This window comes from Cyanistes caeruleus, chromosome 3 (genome assembly GCF_971803275.1).
Source record: "Cyanistes caeruleus chromosome 3, bCyaCae1.hap1.1, whole genome shotgun sequence".
Classification (NCBI taxonomy): domain Eukaryota; kingdom Metazoa; phylum Chordata; class Aves; order Passeriformes; family Paridae; genus Cyanistes; species Cyanistes caeruleus.
Window position 1 is genome coordinate 76,031,719 of NC_141703.1, and position 19,627 is coordinate 76,051,345.

At 34.8% G+C, this 19,627-nt stretch overlaps 1 protein-coding gene and 1 long non-coding RNA gene across 4 annotated transcripts in view; one reads left to right on the plus strand and one right to left on the minus strand.

Moving 5' to 3' along the window:
• The window catches only part of CNTN5 (contactin 5), a 602,495-nt gene that overhangs the window by 66,327 nt on the left and 516,541 nt on the right, over positions 1-19,627 (minus strand). The window lies entirely within an intron of this gene.
• LOC147654266 (uncharacterized) lies at positions 28-11,078 on the plus strand. Its single transcript, XR_015284819.1, has 4 exons — positions 28-170; positions 3,176-3,249; positions 4,158-4,227; positions 8,526-11,078. It is a non-coding gene; the product is annotated as an uncharacterized LOC147654266 (long non-coding RNA).

Sequence of the window (19,627 nt, forward strand, 5' to 3'; positions counted from 1 at the left end):
AATCCCTTCCATGTTTAGGTAGTGGTTATGACTCTCTTGAAGGTCTTGGGAAGATGTAGGCTGGGAGGAATGGGTGCTGGAAGCAGAAAATCCTCTGAAAATGCTTTCAGGTATCCCACAGAAGGTGGGGAGGACATGGAGTGTTTCCTTCTCTGTATTTGGAAACTAAGGTAAGACTTCTGTGTTAGAGAATCTAAATAAGTAAGTGTGTGGCTCTTCCCTAGGGATGGTTGGATTTTTTGTTATACCTGTCCAGAGAGAGGATCTTCTGGCTGATACAGTATAGACTGACACTCCTTCTGCTGGGAATCCTCTGTGGAGTCTATGATCAGAAATCATGGAGGGTACAGTGCTGTGCTTTAATCTTGAGAAGTATTTAATAAAGAGTATGGCACTTTTGATGGGACAGGTGGGTTCTTCAGCAGGAAAAGAGGGAAGGAATTACATTTATAGGCTGGGTGTGTTAAACTTCAAAGCTGTTACCCTTGATTTATACAAGGAGTTATTTATATAGGCTTAAAATTCAATAAGGTGCTCAAATTAAATCATTAAGATCATTAATAATAAATAACAATAAAGAATCTTTCTTTCCTTTTTTTCTTCTTTCCTTCCTTTTCTCTCTCTTTCTCTCTCTCTCTTTTTTTTTTCTTTAAAAAAAGAATAATATTCCCTATTTTCTGACTGTGAGAAATGATGGTTTATTATCCAAGGTTTATAAACATTACGGTGGAGAAAACAGAATTCTATTCCAGAGAAAAATGTGCTTCTGTTCACTTCAGATGCGAAACCACTCACTGCTCTCAGCAGACAGCAGAAGAAAATAATAGTTTCAAAATTGAATAGGGCAGAGGAAGGACATGTCAACTTTAGGGTTCTCCAGTACAACCTGAGAATGCATCTCCCATCCTGCTCTAAAAATATATACACCAGTATTTGAGTCACATTATTTGTCTAAAGGTAATTTTATTGAAAACATTTTGTATTAAGCAAATGACTCTGTATTAGAATTTTGAGGGTTTGGATTTTTTTTCCCAACAAATAAAAAGGCTTGAAGTTTTGTTATGATATGTCACACCTTTGAAGAAACACTCTGCTTCAGAAACTGACAGGGATGCAAGCTTCCTTCATTTTCTCTTGGTGTAATTTAAGCAAACATTTCTATCAACATGCTGTCTTCAATGCTCCGATGACAGCATTTGTATGGCAATAGTCTTTGCAGAACAGTGATAGCTCTCATCAACATACTGACAGGATCAGAAAAACAAAAGGGTATTCCTTTAATGTTTGCAACTTATAGAAGCTTATACACAGGTTAAGTCCTGATATAAAACAGTTTTGGAATTCTGACCTTGGAGGAAAAAAAAGCTAGATGCATATGGAAGATTATCTAAAGAATCTTATGGATATTATCAATTACATTTATATGTAGTTAAAATCTCCTGTTATCCATGAGGGAAAGAGTAATCATTCAATCAAAGGAATTGCAAACACATTTGTTAGTGAATTATTTGGCTCAGAAATTAATATTTAGCACTCATCTGTCTTCCCTTTTTTGTGTGTGTTTGGGAATAAAGCCAGAGGCCTGTTTATGATGGAAACTGAAATGCTTTATTTATTCATACAATACTTGCTGCACACAGCAGGAACATAGAGTTCTCCTCCTTCCCTGCCAATATCTCTCAGTCACGGAGAGACCACCTGCATAGCATGTCTACATATTTTAATAAAAAAGTATGGTAGCAAAAAGGTTTTTACTTCATAAATAGGAAGGAAGCAAAGAGAGGAAAATGGGGCTGGGCTAGAACTAAGGATAATTCAGGAAAAGAAGCAACCCTAAATTGTTAACTAACTAGAAACTGAGGGAAAGATTATGATAGATTAACTAACAGAGAAAGGATGATTGAGAGATCAAGGTGAGAATTTGGAGATTATTGTATTTAAGTATAAGAAAAATCATTGTAATCACATAAAGGAGATGGATGTTGTCCATAAATGATTTCTGAAAAAAAATGGCACAAAATCAATGTCTCTGTAGATAAGAGTTTTCATCTGTCTAATAATATGAGAAAAAGAGATGAGAGTTAATGTATTGATGTCAAAAAGTGTGTTGTCTTGAGATCAACTGCAGCAAAGCTTTTAGCAGTAATTATTAGGAACGAGTAATCAAGATATAAGAGCAAATGGACTTGTGATAAAATTGAACATGGGTTAACTTAAGCACACTGAATGAGATTAAATTCTTATAATATTTAATAAGAAATATTTTCTAGAAAAAATAAGTATAGATTTAATCTTCCATGGGTTTCAAGCATGATTTTCATGCTGAAAGCACATGACTAGTTGAATACATTTAATACAAAAATTAAGGATTGTTAAGAGGCTGGTTGAAGAAAAGGTTTTGTTTTTTTTTTGAAAGATAAATTGGTTTTTATGATATGATATTATTTTTCAAAATTACCAAGATACATAAAGGCTGCTAAAAATTTGATTAAATAAACAGTTCTTTGACACAGCAACTGAGCACTAGATTAATAGAAATGCAGTAGTTGTGACTCTGAACTAAGAGGACCAAATGTGACCATTTTCCTTTACTGAAAGGAAAATGAGACCCTAGAATATACCAGATACCAACCTGCACCTCTTTATGCAAGTATTAATACATGAATTGCTGAGGAAATATAATAAGGAAAATTTTGATCATCAGTATTCAGAAAGATTCATTGTAATCAAGCTGACATTTGGAAGGATCAACATGATGACCAGAGAGGAAAGAAAACCTTTTGTTCTAGAGGCTGTTTGTAAAATTAAAACTGCACATGAAATGAGTTCCTATTTTGCACAATAATTTATGAATCTTGTCAGCATTCAGTTGAACCTCTATTAAAGATAAAAAAGTGCAGATGTCTAATTCATACTGTCAATCTTCACACTTTGGTATCTCAACCTGAACTGAATCTCACCCTCAAATCTTAATTTAGTTCCCCAGATATAAGTACATTTCATGATCTGACATAATTTGTGGGACAAACCCCCAGATACTGCAAGACATAGAAATTAATTTCCTCATTGTCCCCACTTGCTGTGGGCTTGGTTTGTGAAATGAAGCCATCTGAGCACCTGAACTTCAATTGATATTGAACTAGAAGGGATGCTTGAGGAGTGAATTGCTTTCCAGATAAAAACATCCATCTGTGGAATGGAACTAGAGTAATTCCAAGGAGAAACTTTGGACCATGGACAGTGTGGCAAGTATGAACTTTTTGCTTCTCCTATTGATCCATGCTACCTGATCACATAGAAATAGCCATTAGACACCTGCACTGGGCTTCCAAACTTGGCCGAAGACCTGTGAGAGGATGTAAATGCTTAAAGCACAAACACAGAAATCAGTTAAGCCACAAGATTCACTTCTCATGAAGCTGAAAACCCCCCAAAATTAATAATTGAAACAACTATATTGAACTTGAATGTGATTTCAAAGTGTATCTTATATCTCTGCATATTATAATTTTCCACTCTGATTGTATCAGATATAGTGCAATTGTTGGATGCCCAGCTTGCAGCACCTGTGGTTTTCTTGTCCAGAAATCAGCAAGTTTGGACCTACGTATTTGTAGCATTTCTATAATGTCAGTTATGTGAATGACAGTGTAATCCATTAAAGTAGTTTGAGAACTGCTACAAAGCCACAGGAACACGAATGAGAGCTCTAAATTTTCAGGATTGGACTTATATTAACACCAGAAGGCTGAAAAATACTCAGCAACTAGACTTTTCAGATAATATTTTAAAATTTTTATTTTCACTGTAAAAATATTGCAGTCTATTCAAAGTTTATATTCACTAGTAATACTTAAGGCTGGAAAACGTGCTTAGTACATTTGTTTAAAGAAAACTTTTTCATTCAGATCATGAGTGATCATGATCACTCAGATCAATAATTTTGTCAATTTTGTTCTTTCAGCAATGAAGTATGCACGAGGGAGAGTAAGCCCTTGATAAAGAATGTACTGCTTTATCTGGAAGGATGAAATTCCATGCTGTTTGAATATGGGATGTTGATGTGAGCAGAAAGGCATTCTCTGAGACTAAGTGTCTGCTAAGAAGCTGATGGATGGAAATCAGGCTCGTAAGAGATGCTGCATCTTTTCTAATAGATGGAGTTTGGATGTCCTTTATTTGGCAGTCTGAAATGTCTTCTCTTAATCACTGCTGACTGACAGAGAGGTAAAGAAAATCCTTTAGGTTTCATGTGATTTAGAGAATTGGAGTGAGTAGGATATGATATGTAAGAATTGCTTTATCAGAAGTTTTACATTTTTTTTTTTCAGTATTTTGATTAAAATGTTGCTATTTTTTTCCTTCCTGCTTCTCTGTTTAGAGAAAACTTTTGAAACTGACCATAAACTTTGGCCTTATGTTGAGGGGAAGGAGTAAGGAATGGGAAATACAGACATCATTGTTTTGGTATAAAAAAAGGAGATCTATTCTGCCTGCCATATATTTTTTCCTTTGATTAATTCTTAAGTATAAATTAAATGTATTATTAGTGCAGATACTTTTGCTGTTCCACTGTCTTACAGAGAAAATATTAATTCATTAATATCTGGTATTACCCACCATAGAAATTCTCAGATATTATCTAAAGCTGATAGAACACATACTATCATATGTTGGAAATTGATGCTGGAAATTCTCCGCCTTCTTTATCACCAGGGACAATTTTACCTTGACCCACTGGGGCCAGGATATGCATTTGCTTTCCGTATCACATGATAAATCAGTGAGCAGAGACCTCCATCAAGATTAAGATAACAATAAATTGAAACTCTAATTTTCATTCTGTTCCATCATTCATAGCAAATTCTCACAAGCAGACGTCTTGATGCTGTGGTAGAAATTGTTTCTGGATAATGAAGCAGATGAGCAGTTGAGGCAGCAAACATTAGAATTGCTACACAACAATTCAGGATTTTACTGAGGACTTGTTGCACAGACAGGGACAAAGTGTCTGGATCTTAATAGAAAGTAATGTCAGGCAGCTTATACTTGGAGCTTGATATTCTTTAAATAACAAAGTTAGAAAACATACAAGTCAGATGTGTGGCCATTTTTGGTGGGGAGGAAGAATTAGCAGTGGGTAGTTTGGTTAGTTTGGTAACCTATAGATACTAGAATCTTTCTCTGTTTTCAATTAATTCTTTTGGTATTATCTTTTGACTTTCAAACCAAAGTAAATTTTTATAGCACATTAGAGATATAACCACAGAAATCAGGGAAACATAACTTTTAGTTAAAATCTTTGCAAAATTTAGCACCTAGTAACTGGAATTTAAAGAAAGTTATTGGTGGTTGGAAAATCATCCCCTGCATTTTTCATTTGGATCTAAAATCAGGAGTATGAAATTGGTTTGTCTGTATGTTGGAAATAAGAATTTTAAAGATGCAAATGGTGAGAAGCTGTACTGACTCATTTAGCCTGCGGCCCCTCACAGTGTTTTGATCTGAGCAATCTGTCATTCGACATTAGTTTGGTTTTGGGATGTGTCAGTTTCCTTTAATGTATACTACAAGGAATCAGAACAAATATTTGTAAATAGATGAAAATTTTTTTTCTCCATTAATGGCTTTGGGCTATCTCATTCCCTTTTGCTTCCTCTTGCTCCTTCATAATAAATGCACAAACTTCTAATGCTTACAGAAAATGGATGTGAGTTACTCCTGTAGTAAAGCCACTTAGATAAGCAAAAGAAAATCTACTTTATATACATTTTTTAATATCACCCTAGATAAAGTAATTTTAATTTTAATATTGTTGACATAATTAGAAAAAAAACTATATTTGGCACAGTCCCTTGGCAAAGCACAAAATTATTTGGATTTTTTTCACTTTATGTTTTCAAACATTTATAATGGTGCAATTCCTTTGTGCGATATCTTAGGTCATTGGAATATGCTAAGCCTTATTCTTAATGTACCACAAACTACTTCCAGCTCTATTTAAGCTAATCTATGCAAATTGTCTTAGGGCAGTTTCTGGAGCCACAGCTACAGCCAGGCCTCTCATTTTGTCCCTGCAGTTTGCCACACAGGAACATTTGTGCATGAAAATACACAGCTCTCACTGGTGCAAATGTTGTCCATGTATGCAAATATAATTTCATATGGATGACACTGGAAGTTATTTTTTGCTGATAAATGTAGCTTCCATTCTAAGCACAGGAAATAAATATGATATCTACAGTGCTTCTGCACAGTTAAGTCTGGAAAATACTGATATGTCAGAATTGGAAAGGGTCTTTGGAAGTGTTTTTTTCTTTGTATGAATCAGCTGGTCATTATTAGTTTAAATTATGCTTTGCATTAATTAATTAATTATTGACTTTCTTCAAGACAAAATTTAAGCATATAGACTCTATATGCTTATAGTTTATATATAGTTTAAAGACTCTATTAATAACACCAATGTCAAAGATGACAGAAAGATGCTAAAAATTAAATTTCTAAGGTAATAAACTGAAACAGAACCTAACTGTAAATGTAACAGAAGTTCAGATCAATAATGTATTAGCTAGAGAAATTATACAACAAGCAGATATTTAAATTATTCTACATTTTTACTTGTATGCTCAAGTGAGTGTTGGTACATATTGAAAATTTAGTATCACTTTACTAATTGGTACTTTGTCATGCTCAAATATTTTACACTCAAATGTGTTTCCTCTTGTGCAAAGAAATAACTAGGAGTATTACTCAGAAGACATATCAGGATAAGTGTTCCAGAGACTCTTATTCAATAAACTGTTAGGAAGGGCCATTTAAGGTATTTTCTTCCCTGCACTGAAGTCCAAGACTTCTTTTAAAAGCTCTTATAAAATACAATTGGTGTAGAAAAATTTATCTCTAAACATGCTGAAAATACTCTAAAATTATTAAAAATGTTCTTTCATATTTTTTAAAATCCATATCATACTCTTGACCCATTTAAATTTAATATCTATTTTAATATTTAAATATTTTTAATAATTAAATGTATTCCTCTTTTTTGCACACTATTTCAATGTCAGAAATATTCTCATACTGTGAAAAGGTTCCTTCTTTTCAAGGAAAAGCCTTATCACAATAATTTGCTCTATGTTTCTAAGTGACAGCAATGAATTATTAACTTACTCTATTTTTGTCAGAAGCTTTAGAAATAATAACATCTTCAAGCAATGCATGATCCCCCCCAGGAAAAGAAAAAAATCACAGGAAACTTTAGTTACTGTAAGATATTTCCATGTTTCACTTGTTAGAAAAGCAACATTAATACTCAAAGGCAGACCTTATGTGCAAGAGGTAAAATTCAAATAGACCAGGTGCTCAAGGAGGCAGATCTTTAGTCAGTGTAAAACAACATAATTTCATTCAACTACATGGTTCTGTTATGGCTCATTCTAGATAAAGACACCTCAAAACAGTCAAACTATGCTATGCTTGAAGTGTTAACTTCAGCAATATAATATGAAGAGCAGAAACTTAAATTTCATTCAAATGATATTCTTGTAAATTGAAGGCTGTTAATTAGATGTTTACATGGGAATTTTTCATATGCTCAGGGCAGCAGTCATCTAGCTGAAGCATTACTGTTGTAAGCTGTGTAATGGTGTCCAGTCAGATGGAACCTGCTTTCCAGTGTTGAATCATGTTCTACAGCAACACTACTAGAATATTAACTGCAAGTGGTACTTTTATGTAATGCAGCAATGAAATTGAATATTTTCCACCTCTCTGAAAAATTATTTTGTTAGATATGCTGTTACTGCCTTCATGTGAATAGAAGAGCTGGGCAGAAGAGAACAAATGTTTGTTCTTTTGCCTTAAACCCTTGCTCTCAAGAAAAATAAAGAACAGTAGACAGTCACCCCCCCAAAAAAAACCCCAAATCAAACCAGAAAAAAACAACAAAAAACCCAACAAAAACCCAACAACAAACAAACAAACTAACAAAAACCCCAAACCATTGTAATTTGCAGTTAATTAATAAGCATTAACACCCCCTCCCCAGCAGAGCTGTTTTCTACTTTGTAGTGCTCTCTCCCTGCCATACATAGTCAATTATTGAAGTGCCCCTGGGAGCTGAATTCCCTAATCCCAAACAAGGTGGTAGAGGACCAGCAGCCAAACTGATGGCTGGATGCTAGAGAAGGAAACTGACTGGTGAGAATCAGATCAGGAAGAGGGTTGTAAATTCTTGTAAAATAACCAGCATGGAGGTTTGAAAAGGATTAGGGCTTAAATACATGTTTTCTGTGTTCCATTCATATAATACATCAAAACACACCAAAAAAAGCATATTCTTTCCTGACATTTTCAGAAATAGAGAAGATAATGAGATTTATATGGTCAAGATATGGAAACGATGAGATAGTTTTAATGGTCTACTGGGAAATGTTATTAATGTAGCTTTCTGTTAATTTGTTACTTTTGTTGCATTTTGAAATATTGTGGATTCAATCATCTCATATGTCTAATCTTGGTTACAGTTCAAAGACAGGACAGATGAATGTGGCAATGTCTGCCTTATCCTCACATCAAACTGACTCTGCTGTCAACTGGAGAAGCTCCAATTATATTTCTATCATATGGTGGGTACTGCTAGACTCTGAAAGATGAAGACTGATTGCTACAATCATTATGCTGCCTCTGGGAGAGTGTGCAAAGTCTGCCCTTATTGCATGTTTGTCCAGGTAGAAACTCTTAGGAGGAGAGATTCCATTAGCATGATGTATGCTATGTTTGGATCAGTAGCTACGAGTTCTTCACTAGTTGTTTAGAACTGTCACTATAAGATTCAGTGCTCCACAAAACTGCTGGCCTTCCACCCATTGCTGGTGTGAAATACCCCTTGTCTCCTTGTCTAAAACCATAAGGTCTCAGCAGGACTACAGACGAGTTTGACACACTGTTTTCATGAAAGATACATGATCTAGAGGGGACAGAATAAAAGAATTTTTCAGTACAAAAGCCACTTCTGAAAATCGGAAAAGAGTAATTTGAACATAGATTACTTTAGCTCCCAAAATACATTTGCTGAGATGTTTAGAGAATTTTGAACATTGATAAGTTTGGTAGATAGTATTCAATAAAAATGGTACGTATCAGTATTAGTATAGCAATAGATATGATAGAATAGAGTAATCGGTCCTGCTTTGTAGTAAGATGTCCCTGCTGGCCCTCTGTTTGTTCAAATCAGAGATGGCCATTCTGTGACCAATAAGGGATAGTCATTACTTGTTTGCTTAGTTCTGCAATATTTCTGAGTTTACCCTTTGAAATTCCAGCACTTTTTTTCTATCATCCTCACTGACTATTAGATCTAGTGTAAAAGATGTAAATAATCTGTTGCTACATTCAGAAAGAAAGCAAATGATAGAGGCAAAAAGCTATCTCATGTCTCCATTTTTACTCCATACTACTTCACACCTTGAGGCAAGAGCTTTTCAGTGGAGAAATCAGATAGATAAAACAGACTTCACAAAAATTTTGAGGAGTGAAAGCATACCTAATAAACAACTTTCCACCTCTAGTTCCATGATGCATCTCTAACCTATTTCTGTGATACATCTCTAGATTTCTACATCATTTACATTCAACACACTTCCTGACTGCATCCTCGACAAGGGGTGTGCTCAAAAGGATGTACCTCTTAAGAACACCTTGTTGTTTATTAAGATATTGGTGCAAGATGAATATTCAGAAACCTTGATTATAAATAGCAGTGTAGAGTAAAGGCTGTGCTCTTTATACAATACATACAAAATTATCACAGGAAAATTTTTTCTGGAAGACAGCTCTGCTGGAATAACTACCTTTCCTCTAGTAATGGTCAACTCTCTCTAATTAGGTTTTTCTTTTAATAGTAAACCTACAGGTTAATGATCCTACTTAGAGGGTCTTGCAGTGTTTAAACCTTTATGAGAGGTTAAAAAAATATATCTAACTAAGCTATAAAGCTGCCAAAGCTACATTAGTTTTCTTACATTTTGTGAAAGGACCAACCTGACCTGGGGATGTAGACGCCTTGCAGGAAGAAGGGACAATCAGTTCAGTGGAGAGACAGCTTAAAAACATTGGTTCAGCACAAAAATACTTCCAGAATGTGGGAATGGTAAATGGATTTTGACTAAAATGAATTAGGATCTTATTGTCTCCACTTTTCAGGTCCGATGAGTTCATTTTGCATTCTGGGGGGGAAACAGGTACCATGGCTGGAAAACTAGGTAGAACAAGATTTATTTTATTCTCATGTCAGAAGGTGAAACACAGTCTATTAACTGGAAAAGGCAGTTAAAAAGACACATGTTCCCTCCGGAGAACCACATTGCCACTGAGGGTGAAAAGCGTATAAAGTTCTTTGTAAGTTTGTAATTGTAAATTTGTTTTGTAATTGTGATTTTCTTACTTTGTAAGACTGTAAAAACAATTTATTGATTAGTAGGGTGGTTGGAACCTTAGAAACCTTAGCTCACTTTGGAATACCTTGCACTTCAGCCCCTACTCAAAGATGTTGATTACAGATTGGAGTAACAGTTCAGTAGGACATGCTTCTGTTTAAAACAGATATATCCATCTACAGCTGTATCGCTGTGCATGGAAGAGAACAGATGGAATTCCTGCAGTGACATAAGTTATGTGCAATAAAGCATGTGACAAAAATAATGGAACAAGAAAAAAAATAAATCAGTGACTCTATCTGTGCTACTCCACCAGGCTGCTCCCAAAGATGGCTCTTGTTTTAGAATCAGGTGTCCCATCATGCACAATGAGAAGGTCACAGACCTCTTTGGAGGAAACACTACTTTTGAAAAAAAAAAAGGTGTCCTCAGTTTGAATCTGTTTTGCTTTATGCACAAACTACCCACATGCAACCTCTACATCCTGTGTCTTAGTGCATTTATTGCTTGTGCATGGATGGAAATTTGTGGTGGTCACAGGCTCTGGAGAAGACTAGGAGCCAGCAAGAACAAATAAAGATGCCTGGGGAGAAGATGCCACTGCTAATTTTGTGGTGTTGGATGCCCACATCTTTTGAAGGATTTGGATGGCTCTTGGGTTGCTCTTGCTTCTACCAGCCACAGGTTCTCTGGTGGATGAGACATAATGTCTCCCACATTTATTTATCATGGTAAGTCTGGGTACATATCATTACGTCCCACTGGTGAGACCATATACTCCCACATGATACAGGTGATCAGCTGTGGGTTGCTAATTTCAAGATAAAAACCATCATGGTTGTAATGCCACACCACATTGGAGAGGATCTCATATTGGTCCATATTGTTCTAGGGGCAGATGTAAATTTTTGTGTGGCATTAGCTAAGTCACACTGGTGACATGGTAGCTGTGCAATCATTCAGAGATATCTACTGTTGTAGTTATAATGGGAAGCTCTAATGCTAAAATCCATCTCTTTTTTCCTATTTGAGAAGGTCAAAGAAGCATTAAAGCATTCACATGGTACACAACTCCAAGCTTACTGTCTGTCTTCATACCAACAGGCTCAATAAATAGGCATCTTCATTTATCAGCATAGAAACAAGAACCTTATATTTCTTCAGTGACTTAATTTCCTTATTTGCCTAAATTCTACTTGCTTTCTTCAAATTTACTTACTTCTCATTCTTTTTTTCCCTAAATCTTCTTTTCTGCACAAAAGTGTGTTATGGTATTCTTAACTGATGTTAAGACGTTGCCACATCTCATCTCTTTCCTAACCTTACTTATGAAGTGTATTATTGATGACATTGGCATGGAGCTGAGAACACAGAAAATAAGATGTAAAAGTTACTAACTCAACCTGCTGCCAGACATGCAGTTGTGTCCTGTAATTATACATCTAGACTAATTAGCAAACTCTCCTCCTTTTTAATCATTTTATATAGTTGTACTATAGCAAGCTCCCTTCTCAGGATAACAGAGAGAAGTACTGAATCAACAGAGACCTCGCTGTTTACTGTATAATCACATCTCACTTTGGCACGCAGAATTATTTTCCAGCCATTTTAAAGAATTTTAATCTATTTTTAATAATTTTACTTGTGTACTTTGAATCTATTAGACCAGGTAACTACTTCCCAGGGACCTGGCAAGGCTAAGCAAAGTATCTAAAGGCAGTAGCGTGAATGTGTCCTTAGAGCAGTAGTGACAGATGGCACAAGTTTTGCCCATCATTTTGTACTTCACTATGTTGGCATCTCTCTTCCCCTCTCTTCAGAGGTCTGGGAAAAGACACAGTCAGGGATCAGAGGCAATGAAAAGAAAGATATTTTTCCTAGGGATACAGAGAGGACTACATACAGGTTTATTGAAAACTGATGAAAGATTTCTGAACTAAGAGCCAACCTGAAGGGAATGGTGAACCTTCCAAGGACACAGTGAATGATGATAACCTGTTTATAGTTTCACCTTTCTGTTGCCAAGTTTTCGCCATTTAAAAAATGCTCCTTGATTTTACTTCACTTCTAAGAAAACATAGCTCCTGTGGTTCAAAGATTTTTGGTGCTTTAGGCATGCTCACTTTGATGAAAATTGCAGAAAAATCCTCAGAACTCTGTTTGACTCATGCTCCTATCACACTTGAATTCCTGCTGAACTGAGATTATACTTATAACCTCATCCATCATTTTTTCCCTTATTTTTGAGTGTTTGAACTCAGACCCTTTGTAGTGGTCTTCACAGAGTTGCTTGGATGTGATTATAGGATTGTTTATGAACTTTGCAAATGTAGTATGTAAAGAGCAATTGACCTTTTAAATCAATATTTCATAGCTTCTTCCATGCACAGTCAGCAAAAACAAAGAACTTTTTTATAAGATAATTTTATTTACTGTTTTTATTGAGAATGGAAACATAAGCTGCCATTTAGCGGTGGAGCTGTGGAGGGGAACACAGTGAGGCGGGGTCTTTGCTACAAGGATCAGACAAAAACATCCCTTTGAGAGTGGGGTATAGTATAAAACCTTAAAAAGAAGGGTGAAGATTGACCTTGATAAGGCTTAGTGATACCCAGAAATATATGTATATTCAAGACACTACTTGACAGGTTCCAAGCTCATAGATGGACTTGTATTTATGGATATTTATAATGCACTCCAATTTACGGGCTTATCTTTATTGTGGAGACACTTTGATTTATATCTTCAAATACAGAATCTAAGGAGACTCAAATACAAACTGATCATATGAATTGTAAGATATCAGAGCTAAATCTGATTAGCACAATTAGCATATTTTTATAATGCAGTAACCTTACTTTTATGAGTCCTGAACCACCAAATCATCCACTGTTGTCTCTCACACTCAGAAAAAACATCCTTCCAATACACAAAATAAACTTATAAGGAAGACTGGGACACATTTTTTAGTATGCCCTGTAGTGATAGAAGAATGTGCAATGACTTTAAACCAAAAAGAGAGGAGGTTAGAAGTGTATATATAAGAAATAAATTTTTCATTATGAGGGTGGTGAAATACTGGAACAGGTTTCCCAGAGAGGTGGTGGATAACCAGTTCCTGGAAACATTCAGAGCCAGGTTTGATGGAGTTCTGGGCAACCTGATCTAGCTGAAGATGTCCCTGCTCTTTGCAAGGGACACCAGGGGGTCAGTTTTGACCCAATCTCTTCTATGATTCTATGAAAATAAGAACAGTTGGTGGAAAAGAAGAAAGTAATTTTAAAATAAATGTCAATGTAAAGGGTTTTTTGCCTCATATGAAAGGAGATGCAATGAATGCAGAACCAATGCTCAGCAATTTGAGTTTAGCTATCCAAGGAATAAAGACATATTCTACCCCTGTAGTCTGTAGCAGAACAAATGAAAAGCCTACTTCTTCAGCTGTTCAGCAGTGACACGAGAAGTAGAGAAATCAGTTGGTTTATCAGTTGGTCCTACTGCCAAACATGAAATAAGCATGGATTTGCAGTAATTATCATTGCAAAGAGGTCATTAGTGATCACTGTACCTGTGTGAAAAGTTTGAGACAACTGAGCCATTTTTGAACTGTGGTTCACTGACTGCTCTTTTACAGACTACTATTTCTACCTAATAACAATTTGTATCTAAAAGCTTTTCTTGGTCACTCAGGAATTAGTTGTATTCATAATTTGTTTCTCCACATTCGGTATTTATTTAAGGAACAAAGTTATGACCATCTACATTACTAAGGATGTCTTACCTCAAGCTTGATGGTTAAGCAAAGAAATTATTAAGAGGGCTAATATTCTTATCCTTGTGAAGAAATACAAATAGCAATGAAGGTACAAGAAAACTTCATTATTACTTTCTAACCAATTTCCTGCAAGGGCCAGGTGCTTTCATGAGCTTTGCCTTGGAAGGACAGCAGATCCGAGAAGAATGGTGAGGGACAATTGGGATGAAGAAGATGCTGGATGTTCTTTTGAAACTTGTGCATCCTTAGAATGAATTCTAGCTCTTTTCTGAACTCTAGAGTATGGGCACTGTGATTCAAAAATCACAATTAGTAAAGAAGGCAAGTTAGTGTAAAATAATCAAAGAATAAAACACTATACACTGAAGCCCTTCAGCAATGCTGCCATAAAAAAAAAACAAACAACAAACCCACAACAAAAACCAAAGTGTGAGATGAAAGATTCTATTATTCTGTTATTCTATTATTCTATTCTCTCTATATCTATTCTCAATAGTCAAGCTCACTGTGACTATAAAGGAACTTATAGCTGCAAGCTAATACCACGTCTTCTACAGCTATTTTCATCTCAAAATGAGAATGTTTATGTTGATGATATTATACATCACTACAATCTCAAAGCCCTAAGTTCACTACAAAGCAAGGGGCTTTGGGACAAGATATAGGCTTAATCCCATTAGACACTTTTCAGATCTGGTTTCACATCTGACTTTGAAGATACAGAGTTTGAGATCTTGCTTAAGCTCAGCTATGCTTTAATTCTTACAGCTACATGATCACTCTAGTTTTTTGGTTTTTTTTCTCTTTGTTTTTCTAGGTTGTCTTTGTTCCAATTCTAATTTTCCATTTAATGTTTTACTTTTAGTTCTAAGAATAATTGCAGATTCTTAGTAGAAAAAGAAAGTAGTCTTTCCTGTAACACAATAACGACAAAACCTTCCCTTCTGCTTTGCTTTTGCTTTACTGTGGAAATTTAACCAGGTTTCAGGCAGCACATAAGCCTAACAAACTATTGGAAACATTTGTGTCCAAGTTTACCTTTTGGGAATAGGTACCTTCTAAAAGAAATTTCTGGCTGATGTTATGGCTGAATTTCAAACTTGATCAGAATTCAGTAGCCCACTAGTCACTTGCTTGTAATCAAGAGAAAAATGTATACCACCAAGAAATTCTTGGATGTAACACAGGTGTTGAACCATATTCTTAGCTGTGATGGTACAAATGTGTGTTTTAATTATAAATTATACTGGCTTCCTATCTGTGTGTGTGGAAAATATGCACGATGGAAAAAAAGGACAATATTTAAGGATCATATTTTAGTGCCAGATAATTAATGTTTAGAGGGTATTCAAGTATTCTAGGGATAATATTCTGATATCTAATTCCATAGAACTAGCCATGGTTATGGAAGGTTCAAATTTGCTACAGGATGTTATTTTTCTTTCCCCCAGATTTCCAGAATTCCTTGGGCTTTGAACAAAAAATAGCATATTTTTCTAAGAATATTTAAAAAATGTTTTTTATATTTTTTATGTTTTTCTACTATTCAACATTCTACATCACTAGTCATATAAAAAGTGTAAAATATTTACAGCTTGGCCAGTAAGTTGAAGTATTTTCTATGAGATGGGATGAAAAAAAAAGAATAAAATTTGTGATCAAAGACAGGGACTTTGAAAAATAATTTCAGAGGTTTTGTCTAAACTAAACTAAGCTTTTTTTTTTTGACTTCCAAATAAATAGTGCCAAGCCTTACTTCCTCCTCTTTACAACTTACTTTACACATCACTATTCTTAGGTATGGAAATTTGTTTAAATAAATCACTGGTGCTTGAACAGAATTCCTGAATTGTTATTGGAATAATATTTTCATGTGCAAAAGGTTGCCTGTTGGGCAAAAAAAAATCCATCTTTATCAGAAAATATTAAATAAAAGGAATTTAAAATGTTTCCATTTAAATTAAGTCTTTGTTCATTGAGATTTACAGATTGAGGCTTGATTCATTTAAGGCAATATGCCTCTCTCTAACTGATTACAGAATTACCATTTTCATCTTTGTAAATGCCAAATGAATTAATCACCATGTCTAAACAACTAATATCTTGGCAATTAAATAATGACTTGCATTTCATTGTATGGAGTTACACTAGTTCTTGATCTTCATGTTGGGACACTAGCCATAAGATTTCATTTCATTTGATCTAATTAATAGGAAGCTGTTGAAATGAAACCCAAATGCAGAAATTCAATTTAAAGGTTCATACGCCTGATCAAAGAAACAAAGACATAGACAAATGCACTGGAAAACATCTGCTTAAAATGGAAACAGGGCAGATTGTTAAAAATATCTTGCAAAGCAAGGCATCTTTAATTAGCATTTTCTATATTCAGCTCTGAAATTTATGGAAGAATTGTGTATATTTTTGACAGATGAAACAACAGTTCCTAATTCCTAGTGTCTCTGGATCTTACTCTCTCATTTTGCAATCACTCTAGACCACTTTCCATCATAAATTTGAGACAGAAGAACAATAGGTGTCTCCATCCAACTAGCCAAAACTCATTATTAAGTGTTTATGACATTCTTATGTTTTTATTTTGCTTTCATATGGCATGGGAAGACAGACTACTTAAATCAAGCAGTTTACTGAGACTTGATTTCTGTTTAAAAACCCCAGCAATACTGAATCAGCAGATTGCTTTTGTGCATCAGTGTTTCCTAACATAGCTTCAGCACACTTGGTTTCAGAAGAAGAAATCTGAAAGTGGGTTTACTCTCTTGAGAGTCACAGCCATAGAAGGACCTTCTGCAAAACAACAAAATTTCAGCAGTAATGGTAGTAGTAATCCTACTGCTCTCTCTATTTGACAGACTTTCTAATTTTAATAGAATAGGTTTGAACTCAGTGCCTGTAGGGAGTAAAATTTGGCTTGTACCACAATACAGGAATTTGGATGTATACATGTATTATTTAAAATCAATATGTTAACATAATATAAAAAAAAATAATTTTAACATACTAATGGAATTTTCCCCTAATGGATTCTTTTCACATTTGGTATAAAAGTTGTCTCAATAATAGCTAAAATATTTAATGAATGTAATAACTGCTTCTTATGTTTCTTTCAGCTACCTGCCTTTGACAGAGAAACTTCCTCTGTTTCAAACTGGAAAAGACTGACAATCCACTGGCACATGATCATTATTACAAGTTGAATATTATGGTTCCTTCTATTATAAAAGTCTTTGAGATGCAAAACACCTGTAATATGCATGGTGAAGGTGAAGTCAGAAGAAGCAGAGTGGTAACAAATTTACCTGAGTGCTATAGGCTGTTCTGTGGTTTTACTTGGAACTGGACAATCACCCTGTTAATGAATACAAAGATCTGGTTCTAGGTTGTTGTCATACACACTTGAATACTTTTGGTGTTCCAGAAAGCCCTACTTCCAGCCCCCAGAGTATTTAGTTTTAAAATTATATAAAAGAAAATTCCTTTGTGGTACTTTTGGGAGGAAATGTAAAATATTTCTCCTTCCAGCCTGTCTATTCCCTCAAAGCCAGTCTAATTAAATCTTGTAATAGGCAGACCACATGCACAGCGTTGAACAGTCTTGATATTGGAGCCTGAATTCAGTACACGTGCCCGGAATAAGCTACTGATGGAAAAACATTTTCACCTTCGTGTTCATTACTGTCTTTCTACCGAACAGAGAATCTTGTGAATGAAGCTCACATATTTTTTGTAATCCATCATGTGGTAACTGTGGCAGCACCTGCTTCTATTTAACCATGGCTTCTTGGAGTACTATTAATCTGGAACAATAAAACAACTGATAAGTTTGCAGAGACCCATCAATCTAGAAGACAAAAAAAAAGACAAGACTCTTGCAGCAGCACCCTATAGATTTAGAGTATCTGCAGAAAGTAATCCTGAAACTTTATTTGATTCTCAAATGCATTATTTATAAATATATATAAATATATATATAATATATATATAAATATATATAAAGATAGTCCTTTTCCTTTCTCTTGCATTATTTCTTTCCTTAGACCTTCATTGTGCAGTAATTCTGGATTAAAAATTCAGTCATGCAATAACTAAGGATGTCCTGCAATCCTTTCATAACTATTTTCTAAAAATATGTTGGTTTTTCTATTTAATTTCATTTTAATGAATGTATTTAGGGTAGAAGACAAAGGAATCTGTTTTCTCCTTTAAACAAGAACAAAAAAAAAATCTGTGCATTATTATAAAAAGGAGACAGAAAATAGAGGGGAGGGGGGTTCCTTTCATTCCTAGATTTAAATATCTGTCGTTAATCCAGATGTGTGGGGTGTGATTATATAAATAGAATTTTCTACATTTATTAAACACACATTGTATCTTTATAAAGCACAGAAATATTTTTATTCCAAAGCAGCTGTCTAGTTCAAGCTCAAAAGAAAAGAATCCAGAATTTCAATGTCTGCAGTGACATAAAAAAGTTCTGTACCATTGCACAAGAAATAAAAAAAAGTCACCCTGAGAAACTGATAAAGTGTATGCTCAAAAATGGAAATAGAAATGTCATTCTCATTTATTATTTTCAACTAAAGAATAAGTAATATTCAAAGACTGAGCAACCTAATTCAAATTCCCAACTGTGGTACATAGACGATTTTGCCAGACCCAGCTGAGTAAACTAAATAAATTGTTTCTAAAGTTAACTCAATAAAAGAGAAATCCGTGGGCACAGAACAGTGTATTTGTAACTGCATAGATAATGGTGACAAATAAGTCACACACTGAAATCAAATAAATCTTGAGCAGTAATGAACAATGAACTAAATCTTATAGCACATTAAGGAACCTACCCAACAAAGTGAATGAGATGCCATTATGTCAGACATATTTGTACTAAACCCAGACAAATGACCATGAATTCAAAAGTTTGTAGCTAAATTACATCATACTGTGAAAACAAAAGGTGCAGAAACATCTGGAATATGTACCCATCACTTATATATAGATTTTTATAAAACATTCCTTAGGATATACGCATTTTCTCTCCCTCTCTTTCTGTAATTTCTACATCTAGACATATATTTAAGGTTCAGCAAAGTCTGTGATTTTCTTCTGACTGCTTCCTTGTTTGCTTCCTTCTTTCTCTTTTGAAATATTTCATCTTTTACTGCCATTAGAGGGGTGCAGCTTCTCCACTGAATTCGTGGGTATTGGTTTCCTAAACATAAAAGGGGCATTTAAGAAGGGAAAAAAATTGAGAGTTTGATGTTCAGGAAGGAGTGAGTGGCTGAAATGAAGAATTTTGGAGCATGCCAAAGATTGCTCACAGATAGCTAGACAGATGGATTGGCAGACGGGCATTTATACTGTATATACGTATCTGTAAGTATGAAGAAGGAAAAGA